Source organism: Cylas formicarius, unplaced genomic scaffold (assembly GCF_029955315.1).
Source record: "Cylas formicarius isolate icCylForm1 unplaced genomic scaffold, icCylForm1.1 PGA_scaffold_7__23_contigs__length_41026272, whole genome shotgun sequence".
Lineage (NCBI taxonomy): Eukaryota > Metazoa > Arthropoda > Insecta > Coleoptera > Brentidae > Cylas > Cylas formicarius.
Window position 1 is genome coordinate 15,651,684 of NW_026844352.1, and position 13,290 is coordinate 15,664,973.

The window sequence follows — 13,290 nt, forward strand, 5'->3', positions numbered from 1 at the left end:
CTCAACCCTAAATTTTTCACATTTTTATACTGACATTTTACATGTGACAACTAATACAATTTACCTTAAAGTTGTTCGTTTGCTGAACCCTAAATTTTTCATAGAACTTGACATTCAAATAACTTTATTTTTAACCGCTTTCAATTAAAACGTAATTTTAATCCATTTAAACATCATCATCGTAGCTCAGCTCCGTGGAGATAGCTAGTAGGCAGGCAAATTAAGCAGTAGAATAATATGATTGACGTCAGTCGCGCAATAACTATCGTCACACAATTGTAAAATCGTTAAAAATCCATTTTTTAATCTGTACCTACATAATATTAACATACCTACGTCACTTACTTCGTGATCATAATTAGATTCGTGTGGTATTTAGATCGTAATTTAGATTGTAGTCGTTTTAGAACCAACCGCCGTTTGGTTTGAAATTTAGATTTTCATTTCACGGTCCGCTTCGAAACCCGGTCAAACGGTCCGTTTAGACCTTGAGTCACATATAACGAGAGTGTCAAGGCTAAATTTTCAGCTTTGCACAAACAGATCGTCAGCCTCACTGAAATTACAGATCAAGCTTCCTGACAAATGTCTTTGCGAAGGGACAGTGAATATTGGTTGTTCCAGCTCTTCTAAGAGCCAACAAAAAACATGTTCCAAATATACTGGGTGGTACAAACCAAATGAGAAAAACTTAAGAGTATGATTTGACGTTTAAAATAAGGGATAATTTGTTTTATTAACGTTGCTTCAAAAGCCAACCATTAGCGACATATCGCGCTACAACTATGGCGGAACATAATGTTTTTATTTCTTTACATTAAAAATGAAAAAAGATAGAACAATAAAATATTATGGAAGTTTTACTGTTATAAAAACAGAATATTTTTAACCGTTTTTAAAATGTGTGGAGGGGATTGAATTAGACTACCCATATCATTCTTCTGAACTAAATCTAAAAAATAACGTATGGAATAAAAAAATATGTTTATTTTATATTCCTACTGCGAAATCTAATGGGCCCCTGTGACTTCTTAACGTTGCTTAGTTAGTGTAAAAACCAAATACTACTTATTTAATTAAAAATTTCAATCTTATCATTTAGTTGTTCAATAATAAAAGTTTTAATCCAGTAATGGTGAATTAAACCAATACAGTTTTGATGATCTTTGGTTAAACTATCTATTTCTCAGTTCTGAAAACTAATTAAAAAATATGTACATTAAACAAACTTATATTATAGGTTTTGCAAATATAATTTGAATGCAAGGAAATGTTATTTGTGTGATAATAAATTTATATTTGTTGCGCAAGCACCAAATTTGCTGCAACTGCAACGAATATACCTTTTGCACAAAAATGTTTTTATTTTTTTGCGGAACTTTCGTCCCTTTCATTGTATAATGCGAAACGTTTCTGTCACTTCTTAAGGAGTTTCTTCTTATTGCTTTATTTTACGTCATACGATTCAGTTGCATTGTTATGCACAACTTCATGGTCACGTTATTTGTCATAGCTTGTTTAATACAAAATACGGTTCAACGTTGACAAAAAGTTGATAAAAAAAATTAGCACCACGGCCTAACTTTATTATATCGAATTGCAAATGTCTCTAATAGTGCTTGGAAGAGCCGCATAGTTAGCATATATTTAAAAATAGGCAGGTACCAAAATTAGCTACGGGCACCTTGAGACTAGCGTTAAAAAACCAAAATTTGATGCGCTACTTTGCATTTTGATAATGACGATGGGATCCCACACTAATGCCATAGCAACATATCTAAAATCGATGCCTTTTGTTCGCAGATGAGTTACGTGCGCATCTTTACAAATTGGCGAATTTGCCACGAACATAATTTGGTGTGCGTCTAATTTATAAATGAATAAATTTTCTTTCTCAAACGAGATTTTGCAAATTAAATTTGGAAGATCGAAGTGTGTTTTTCGAGGCCTTGTGTTTTTGGCAAGGCGTCGTAATAACACTGACATTGACCAACGAATGATCTGCTGTGACCCCAAAATTTGTGTTGTGTATAGTACGGATAAAACGAATAACTGCAATATTCTGCTGAATCGCAACTGACTAAGGTTTCTTTTAGAAATTTCTTTATTTAACTTAACAAATAAATACAAATATAGATACGGCTTTTGCTTAAAAAAGTAAAAACCTCTTCTCTACATGATCATAACAATATCGTTAATGTGACAGCAACAAATTAGTTCCATTTGATTTCGAACAGGTGGCGTATGGAGATTCTCTTAGCAAACTAAAAAATCAAATGAAAAATTAGAAAAAAAGCATTTAACATTCATTACTGTAGTCATATATCTCCTTTTTTAAGTAATTTTAATATTTTAAATATGAGCAATATGCGCATTTTTTTTTTCATTTACCTCTTCCTTATTCCCAAAGAACAAGAAATAACTTACATAGAATTTCAGAGATCGTTCATGTATGTGACAATAAGGATCAATAAAATCTTATTTACTAACAGAACACAATATGTTTTACCAGTTATTTAATTTTAATAGCTATTTTGGTTTTCTCCTTTTTGTAAAATGTAAAATGTAATGGGGTTTTAGACTCTTTTTTTCCGGTTCTGCTTTTGGGGCGAACTCCCATTCGGGCATGTTATACGCAATAACAAATTGTGTTACTCCTGGCAATATATTCCCCACATATTCAATTTTTTCCATTTTCCGATTTTTGTATTCCTTTTTTTATATTTCCTATGAAAGTAAGTTTATTGTAGTTTATGCTCATGTGTTTCTAAGCTTCTAGTCTTCCAGGCGATTATATATTTTTTTTAGTATGATTCTATGGATTCTTCTAGCAAATATTTGTTTCTACTCCCTTCTCTAAAATCCCCAATTATACGGATCAATGTCAACAATTTCATTTGCCAATCTTAAACTTATGTTCGACTAAAGATATCTTTTAAATCATGGTTTTAAAAAATCATGTGATAGTCTAGTCTTTTAGCAGTTTCACTTTTTGTGACACTGCGTACGGTCCTTGTAGGATGTATCCAGCTTATGCAGAATTGTTGTGTGCGTTTCATTGCTGATATTAGACAGTATGGCTGGGGGTTAGTACTAAAATGAGAGAAATTGGGTGGTTGAGCATGGGGAAAAGGCGATATTATCATAGTATTTTATACTGCATAATGAAATAATTAAATAACTTAAAAGATGAATTGAGTTATATATTTGATAAAATTAAATTTAGATATGATGCTCATAATTTGGACTTAAACACACCATATCGCTATATCACTTTGCCCTCATAAGACTCATTCAAAAGGGCTGCTGTGAAATATCTGGGTAGTTGCATATGCGCCCTGTTCTGAATCATCTATTTTCTTATGCATCTTCTTCTTTTGTTACTTTTTTTGTATAAATAAATTGATGTAGATAATAATAGGTACATGTGTGACATGGGCTTTTTTCTTTCTTTTCTTTTCGTTCTCTTTTTTTGTACGGCTTGCCTTTTAATTGTATTAATTGTAATTGTAATGTAATTAATATACGGCGAATGAAGGTTAAGTGAGGAAATTTTTGTCACAATTTGGTATTCATTAAATTATTATTTTTAGACAAAACAATTATTATTATCATTATTACTATAATTATTATTACTACATGTTATTATTATTATTTTCAAATTCATAGTAAGTATATAAATAAATATTGCCCCTATTTCGATATTTACTTTGTTAAATATAAATAAAAGAATAAATATAAATAGGTGATTTATCCCAAGGCAAGTGTAGAAACACAACGATCGATAAACATTTACCAGATTCTGCAACCTTGTTCGTGCTACACCTTATCCCGCCGTTGATTTAAACATAATAAATATTAATTACGCAACTAATTAAAATTATATACCTACGCAGTGGGCGTTTCGTGTTTTATTGAAGTAGAAATAGAGATGTTTCAAAACTGATTAAATTGATGGCGATAAAATTCATCTCGATCTTGACTGACTGACCTCAACATTGCTTGCAGCGATTTTTGTGCACGGGACTCTACAGGGTGTTTAAAAAAGGCGTAGCAATATTTACGAACGTGATTCTTCAGATCATTTTACTAAAACAATTTTAATTTTGTTTTTAATAATATTTTTTAAATTAATTTAAACACCTTCATACGGATTTCTTTGAAATTTGGCGGCGTTGTTCCAACTTTATAAAACGTATTGATAAAAATACACGCCACTGACTTTAATTTAATTTCGGGGATAGAGCGAGTATAACTACTACTTTTTCTTTTCTTAAATTTTGCTCATATCCTTCTTCGTTTACAAGATAAAAAATAAAAGCTATTTTATTGCAAGTCCATTTATCATAGAAATGTTTTTCAACATTCTCGTAATATTTGCAATTCGACTAAAAATAATTTAATATTGATCGTACTGTTAAATCCGCAAAGCGAACACCCGGGCAAGAACCGCGGAAGTTTAAAAATTTAGTGGCCCGTAAGGTATCGCCGCCATGCGGAAAATGTAGAGCTAAAAGAGAGGGAGAGCGCGCGCACGTGCGACGAAGAACGTGCTTAACGTTTTCGCGTTCGAACTTGGCATCGATAGCATGCCGATAGTGTTGAACCCCCAAAAGAAAAAACTATTGTCTCCCTCCGCGTTGCGTGTGCGTGTGAACCACCTCCACCGAACCGAGACCGTGATCCTCAAGATCGAAGAGGAGCTGCTATTGGGGCCCCAGTCCAGCGAGACAGCAGCGACAAGAGGTTAGTGCCGTCTCTACCCTCAAGACCACGTCTTGCGGGCTCTGCTTAAAAAAAATTACAGTCCGCTTTAAATTAACCTCAGGGTCGCGACGACCCATTTTGATCCTTCGACCGGGATGCTGGATGTTTCGTGATTTCTATATTTTCAATATTTTACATGCTCATTTTCTGCATCATATAAAAGTCATAGTGTTTGCTTGGCGTATTTCGTTCAAAACATTTATTTGTGGGTAGGTACATAAATGCATCAATAGGTTAAATCCTCCGTAGGTACAAAATTTATCGATCCATATCGAAAGTTTTTTTTGTTGGTAGATCCATATATAAATTATAAAAACAAGTGTTTGGGCGCACGGTTTGACCAAGGCCTACGATATCGCATTACGACCGTAGTGTTAATAACTTTTCAAAAAATTATCAAATAAAAAACGTTGGTTACTCCGCTTTGGTTTCTTTAACAAATAATAACAGAGTCGGTATTTGCCGTTTTTTGTTACATTTCCTGTCGATTAGTACTACTTACGTAGCCGTTTATTTTTTGGTGTCTAGTTCTTTTACAATTTAATTGGAAATGACCGAAAAATTGAAAAGGCTCGTAATGAAACGCGCTGCTGATCTTAATCGGTTAAAGGAAACCTACGAGGTTGGGGTAAAGGTCGAGACCGATCCTTCAAAAAAAGTTCAATTTTTGGTTCGTGCCGATGAGTGTGACAAAATGTACGGTGAATTCGGCAAGTCTCATAATTCCGTAATTATGTTGCTTGCCGATGACGCGGAATTCGAGGAACACGATGCGGTTCGAAAACAGGCGGACATATATTACTACGCAATCAAAATGTTTAAACGCGATATTTATTCCACGGATGCCCCTGCATCTAGTCAAAACGCCAGTAATATTGAGCCTCCCCGCGAATCGGCCATTCAATTAAAAATGGACGTTCCTACTTTCGATGGAAATTTTAAATTCTGGTCGCCATTCATAGACATGTTTGATAGTCTCGTACATAATAACGTAGGGCTTTCAGACGTCCGAAAATTTCATTACTTGCATAGAGCATTGAAAAGTGACACGTTTAATGTTATTAAGGGTTTGAGTATTACGGAAAACAACTATTTAATCGCATATGAAGCTTTGCGTAAAAGGTATGACAATAAGCGTTTCACAGCCACCTGTCACTACCATGAGATTTTTAATGCGCCCGCGGTTCAAAAACCCGCTGCTAGAGAACTCCGCGCCCTTTTGGACACTTTTTCAGAAAACATATCCGCTCTTAAAGCCCTTAAATTTAACACCGACAGTTGGGATTTTTTATTGTTTAACATGATACTGCCAAAGCTGGATAGTCAGACACGCACTGAGTTTGAAAAGGAGTTCAGGACAACTGAGTTGCCAACATTTCAGGACTTAAGCGATTTTCTTGAAGAATACTGTAAGGCCTTGGACTCGGCGCAATTAATGAACTCTAACCCGTCTGGTCTTCGAACTAAAACTCCAACCAGCTCTAGTTTCATTAGAAAATCCACCTCGGCTTTCATAACCGACACGCCTGAACAAAGTTCTGCCCAAAAAAGCAAATGTATTGCGTGCTCTGGTAATCATATACTTTTCCGTTGCCAGGTCTTTAATAATTACTGCATCAATTGCTTACGGGCTCCACACAACCTAAAGCAGTGCCCCACCTCAGTACACTGCAAAATTTGCAAATTTTTACATCATACTCTCCTCCACTTTCCCAAGAATAACGAGGACGACAACTTAGCTCAATCCACTGAGCCCCGGCTCTTTACTAGTACCCCCAGCCACTCTCAGGCTTTGCCCAATGCAAACGCAAACGATTCCACTTGTGCAGCTGCCTTTCAGTCACCAAACTTGACTCTTGTCGGATCATCTGCCGTGTCAGAACAATCCACAGTTCTACTGTCCACTATCGTAGCCCACGTGAATGATACAGGAAGCATGGCAAACTTTATCTCGCAGAACTGCGCAGACAGGTTACGTTTACCCCGTAAAAAGGTTTTGGTTCCCATAGAGGGGCTTAACAATATGTCGTCCAGTTGCAACCAAGGTATGATCCAATGCCAACTCCGCCCTTGTGATAAGCTCGAACCTATATTCAACTTTGAAGCAATTATCTTGCCCAAAATTTGCTCTTCGCAGCCCAAAATGATAATCGATTGCTCACACTTGGCCCATATACAACATCTGCCTCTTGCAGACCCTCAATTCAACATTCCAGGCGACATTGACCTGTTAATTGGTGCTGAATTAGTACCCTACCTTTTAGAAAGGGGCCGCCTAGTCGGCAACCCTGATCAACCGGTAGCGCTTGAGACCGTCTTTGGCTGGATCCTGCAAGGCAGAGCCCAATGTTTGGCCTTCTCCAATCACTTGACTAATCTACACGTATCCACGGAGCCAACACTTGATATTGGTCTTCAAAAGTTTTGGGAACTTGAATCGATTTCAAGGTCCATACCTCCATCCCCTGATGACATCAAATGTGACAAATATTATAACGAAACTACCTACCGCGAGACCTCCGGGAGATTCGTAGTTTCACTTCCTTTTAAGCATTCCGCGCCCACGCTTGGAAATTCATATAATCAAGCTCTTAAAAGGTTCAACCTCCTCGAAAAGCGTTTAGCAAAGAATCCTAACCTCCGAGAGGCTTATGTTGATTTTATGACAGATTATTTGAAATCTGGCCACATGTCTTTGGTATCTGACTCCGCCCAATATCGCTCTCCTCTAGGTTACTACATAACTCATTTTTGTATCTCCAAAGATACAAAAATCCGTGTCGTTTTTGACGCATCATGCGCCACATCAAACGGTGTTTCATTAAACGACACCCAGCTTACAGGCCCAAAATTGCAGCAGGATATCTCCTCGATACTCCTACAATTCAGATTCCATCGTTACGTGTTCGTTTGCGATATACGTCAGATGTATCGGCAAATCTTGATAAACGTTGCACACCGAAATTTCCAGAAAATTCTCTGGCGCTTCTCCGATCAGGAACCTTTGCAGGAATACGTTTTAAACACCGTCACTTACGGTGTGTCCAGCTCTCCTTACCTGGCCCTCAGAACGATCAAAGAGTTGGCCATACGGGAAGGTAAAAAATTTCCCCGCGCGGCCCAAGCCTTGGAGCATCAAATCTTTATAGACGATATCGCCGCAGGTGCGGACCTCCTTGATGCCTTGCTAAGCTTACAGCAAGAACTTATTCAGCTTCTTCAAACAGGGAAGTTCGAGCTTCGGAAATGGGCAAGCAACCACGAAGCTGTCCTATCTGCTGTCAATGCCTCACATCTTCAGATGCCCTGTTCGTTTGACAAGGATGAGCCCATATGTATTAAAGTCCTAGGTTTGCAATGGAACCCTTCGTGCGACACGTTCTTCTATTCCTGCTCGCCCAAAGATCTACCTTGTACCAAACGCAATATTCTCAGTCAAATCTTTCGCGTCTACGATCCTCTAGGCTTTCTGTCACCCGTGGTGCTATTCGCTAAACTTTTAATGCAAAAGCTTTGGTTGTCTCACTCGGACTGGGACGAAATCCCCAGTGACGATGTTTGTCGACAGTGGAATAATTTTAAGTCGGAACTTCCCGAACTAACAGCCCTTAAAATTCCGAGACGTATATTTGTAGACGAACCACAATTGGTGGAACTGCATGGTTTCTGCGACGCCTCGCAGACTGGCTACGGGGCAGCGGTGTACCTCAAATGCAGAGATTTTACTGGCAATCCTCAGATCCATCTCGTCATTGGTAAGTCTCGAGTAGCCCCTTTGAAAACCGCCATCTCGATTCCCCGCATGGAACTAATCGCTGCCGCACTTCTCAGCGACCTTGTCGACTACGTCAAGCAGGTCTATGCAAGGCACGTCACTCTCGACGCAGTCTTTGCATGGTCTGACTCACAAGTTACTTTGGCATGGTTGGCGTCCCCAGCGCATCGCTGGAAACCCTTCGTGGCCAATCGAGTGGCACATATACACGGTCTCATTCCCTTCACTAGTTGGCGCTACGTTCCCACTGCGGAGAACCCCGCTGATTGCGTCTCCCGAGGTGTAAGACCCGCTCAGCTCGTAAACCATGGCTTATGGTTTCAAGGCCCCGCTTGGCTTGCACAGGAACCCAATAATTGGCCTCAACAGCCGGACATTACTGAGATTCGTCCCCAAGAGGTCTTCTGCGAGAAGCGAACTTTAGTCTTGCACACCAGTTTCGAGGAGCACTTTTTAACGCTGTTGGTGAATAAATTTTCCTCTTTGCCCAAAATACAACACACAATAGCCTACGTCCTTAGATTCATTTCGAACACCAGATCCGATAAACTTGCAAAACAATTCGGCCCTCTCACCCCATTGGAGATTCAAAATGCGCTTCTGGTGATCGTAAAACATGTTCAAATGTTTTGCTTTACAGACATCGTTGAACAACTAAACAAAAATAATCTGCCTCCCAAACCCTTTCGCAAGTTAGCCGTCTTCCTAGATGGGCGAGGCTGCCTCAGGGTGGGTGGTCGGATTAGGCGTTCCAATTTATCCTATGACGAGAAGCATCCTTTATTATTGCCCAAATCTCACCGATTGACAGAGCTGGGCACACAAACAAAACCTACACGTAGGCTTTAAGACTCTTCAATACATTTTGCTACAGCAATTTTGGATCCTTTCCCCACGCACTGCTATACAGAGAGTCTTGTCCCAGTGTATTCGATGCTTCCGGGCGAAGCCCAAATCTTACTCTCCCTTTATGGCCGACCTCCCAGCCGTAAGAGTTTCAGAACTAAAAGTTTTTTTCGGTGGTATGCCTAGATTACGCCGGCCCCCTCTCGATGACCATGAGCAAGTCTCGAGGTGCCAAGTCACTAAATTCTTATATCTTCAGAAGCATTCATTGCCGCCTTTCGGCGGTTCGTAGCTCGCCGAGGCCGATGCTCACAAATAATCAGCGATCAAGGAACCTCCTTTGTCGGTGCCCATAAACAAATCGTCGAATATTTTAAACTCGCCGCCCAGACTGCGGCTATTCAGTGGAACTTTAATAGCCCCGGCGCTCCACATTTCAACGGCTTGGCCGAAGCCGGTGTCAAATCAGTAAAAACTCACCTCTACAGAGTGCTTGGCGATCAACTCCTCACCTACGAGGAGATGTATACCTTGCTCGTGCAAATAGAGGCTGTTCTCAACTCGCGCCCGTTGTGCGCTGTCTCTAACGACCCCAACGATCTCCAGGCACTGACTCCGTCCCATTTCTTAACGCAGGAGCCCCTGAACTCTAGCATTCCGGATCCAGATCTTTCCAATATGCGCATCAATCGCCTTAGCAGATGGCAATTAATTCAGCGGATGCACACCGACTTCTGGCGAAGGTGGCAACATGAATACCTTCACACTCTTCAGCAGCGGGCGAAGTGGTGCGAGAAAGTCGATAATATTCAGGTGGGGAGGCTGGTACTCATAAAGAACGAGCAAAGACCACCTCTTCAATGGCTTTTAGCCCGAGTAACCAAAGTTCACCCGGGCACCGATGGTTTCGTCCGGGTGGTGACTCTAAAAACCCCCACCGGACTTATGCAACGGCCCGTGGTCAAACTCTGTCCCTTACCCAATCACTGACGCGTGGGTAATCACGTAGCCATACAATATTTAGGTTAATTACCCGTTTTTAGTATTTAAGTTAGCAAGAAGTTTCTTTTGTTCTTTCTTTTATAGAAAACCCTTTTTTTTTTCGTATCCATTCATTTACCTTATGGGTGCCTTTCGGTTATTTGAAAACTGTGGGTTTTGGTGGGTGGAATGTTAAATTCGCAAAGCGAACACCCGGGCAAGAACCGCGGAAGTTTAAAAATTTAGTGGCCCGTAAGGTGCCGCCGCCATGCAGAAAATGTAGAGCTAAAAGAGAGGGAGAGCGCGCACGTGCGACGAAGAACGTGCTTAACGTTTTCGCATTCGAACTTGGCATCGATAGCACGCCGATAGTGTTGAACCCCCAAAAGAAAAAACTATTGTCTCCCTCCGCGTTGCGTGTGCGTGTGAACCACCTCCACCGTACCGAGACCGTGATCCTCAAGATCGAAGAGGAGCTGCTATTGGGGCCCCAGTCCAGCGAGACAGCAGCGACAAGAGGTTAGTGCCGTCTCTACCCTCAAGACCACGTCTTGTGGGCTCTGCTTAAAAAAAATTACAGTCCGCTTTAAATTAACCTCAGGGTCGCGACGACCCACGTACAATACATTTACCAAAAACTGCTGAAAGCGAGCATCTCCAATATTCTCTTCGTGGACTGGTGAACTCTATCAAAAATACCAGGGTGGTTTCTAATTGCAATAATCAATAATTCGATTTCTTAGGTCCCCTACATTTTCCACAGGACTAACGTAAACCAAAGATTTTAGGTGACCATACGGAAAAAAATCCAGAGGGTTTAAATCCGGAAATCGAGCAAGCCTTAAGTGCGGTCCGCTTTATATCTTACCTACATTTATGGGAATACCCTGTACAACATGTTATACGTGTAATAGGAATAGCTAACCTCGATAGTCACGTTTTTATGTAAAACTGAAAAATTATATATTTTTTTCTTTTCTATCTAAGTGAATCCTTTTGTTTAATTCTTACGGATATTAAATGCACCATTTATACTTAAAAACTACATTTTCTATTACTTCTTTCACTGCGATTAATACTGTAGATCTGGTAATCAACATCGATTTTGCAAACCATAACACCGTGCAAAGTCATTGCCAAAGACTGTGGTTTCACCCGCTTTCTAAATAATGCAAACAAGAATTTAAATATCGAACAGCATCAAGAACTTTCCAAACAAAAAATAAGAAATAATAATAAGAAGAATCACGTATTTCATAAATTTGCGAATATTGTATTTGTTTATATTTATATTAAGGCCATATCAAATTCAGTATTTCGTTTTGAGAACAGTAATAGTGATGGGTTTCTTAAAAAATTAACGAATATGAATTATTAAAGACTAAACTAAGAATGAATAAACAGTATATTGTGCAACAAGTTATTAAAACGTCCTTTGAATCAGGAGTATTGTTTTGGCACGAGCACAACGTTTTTGCAAAAATGTACCCAAGAACTAACGGTCGTAGAAAAAGTATAATATGCAACACGTATGGTAAACTGTTTAAGTCACGCACACATTTTATAAACACTCGCTACGCAGCGCTCCGCTCGTGCCTAATAAAGTCGTGACTCAAATGCCGTTTACCACACTTACTGCATGATATACTATTTTATTCTTTAATATTGCTTTATGGCGTAGTAAAGGGAATGAATGACATTAGAAAAACTGTTCAATGTTCAATAACAACAAAACCCACATCCGAACCAACAAGTGGTTAAGCAACTTAAATGGAAACCCCTATTTTTATTCTAGGCTACAAAAACGTCACTTTTTCTTCGAAAGTGTCCGTTGGATTCTCGGCAGATGGCGCTGTAATCCGAAAAAACGATTTATAATATTTATCAAGAAATACGCAGGTCAGTGTTAGGAATACAATTTTAGTGTTTTAATATATTTTTTTACTCCCTACTCTAAAATGTGCCATTATGCCATTTATAAATGCAAAACGAGTGTTTTTAATATAATGAAAAAATTTGATCTCTCCAAACCCGCGACTAAAGTAGCGGAAATGCTCAAATTGCCTAGGGAGAATCTTTGATGAAGTCGACGTTTTAGCACGCCTTATTAGCGTATAATTGGCTATTTTGAAGTAAGGGAGGAGTAGACAAAATATGTTAAAATTAAGCAATGCTGACAGTAATATCGGATTCACAACATTGACCTGTATATTTTCAAGCAAATAAAATAAAACATTTTTGTTAAAATAAAAATGGCGGTTTCCATTCAAGAGTTTAAAGTTGCTCCTAGGGTTGTGGAAGTGACCGGTCAATTTTTTTTGTGCCAATTGACTGGTCAATTAACCGAAATAATATAAAAATACTAAGAAATGTTAAATTGAACATCACCAACGCATAATAATTTATTATAAAATACATATTATTATTAAATAACACTACAATTGCAAGATGTTTTTAAACATTTTTTAACTGGTCAACGAAGAAAGGTCGTGTTTGGTGTTATTTAACAGTTTTTTATTCAGTATTTAAAGGCATTTTTTGTGTTTTGATTGTTTTATGTGAGTGGGACAGTAGAAACAGACAGCAACGTTGGGTGAAAGAGAACTGACCAAAAAGGTTAATTTAACTCCCGGATCAAAAAACTTTCTTCTGTTAACACTGTTGCATATTGTATTAAGACTGATGAAGCAGTACCTACGTGAAATATATCTCGCTCTCTGAGGTTCAAAATTAATAGAAGGAATTTTGTAGGTCCGCAAATAGTGCGAGATCAAGACTTTGTGAATACCAGGAACGAATCTGCATGAACACAGGTTGTATGGGTTCCATTGATATTATAAAAAGTTTTTCTAGGAAACAACAAATATCGAAATTTCCAAGACATTTTAGGAAACATGTTACACTTACATATGGACTACTTT

General features: G+C 38.7%; 1 protein-coding gene across 1 annotated transcript in view; it reads left to right on the forward strand.

The window, feature by feature from the left end:
* LOC132705348 (ATP-binding cassette sub-family G member 1-like) overlaps nt 1-13,290 on the forward strand; it is a 45,089-nt gene that overhangs the window by 3,322 nt on the left and 28,477 nt on the right. The window lies entirely within an intron of this gene.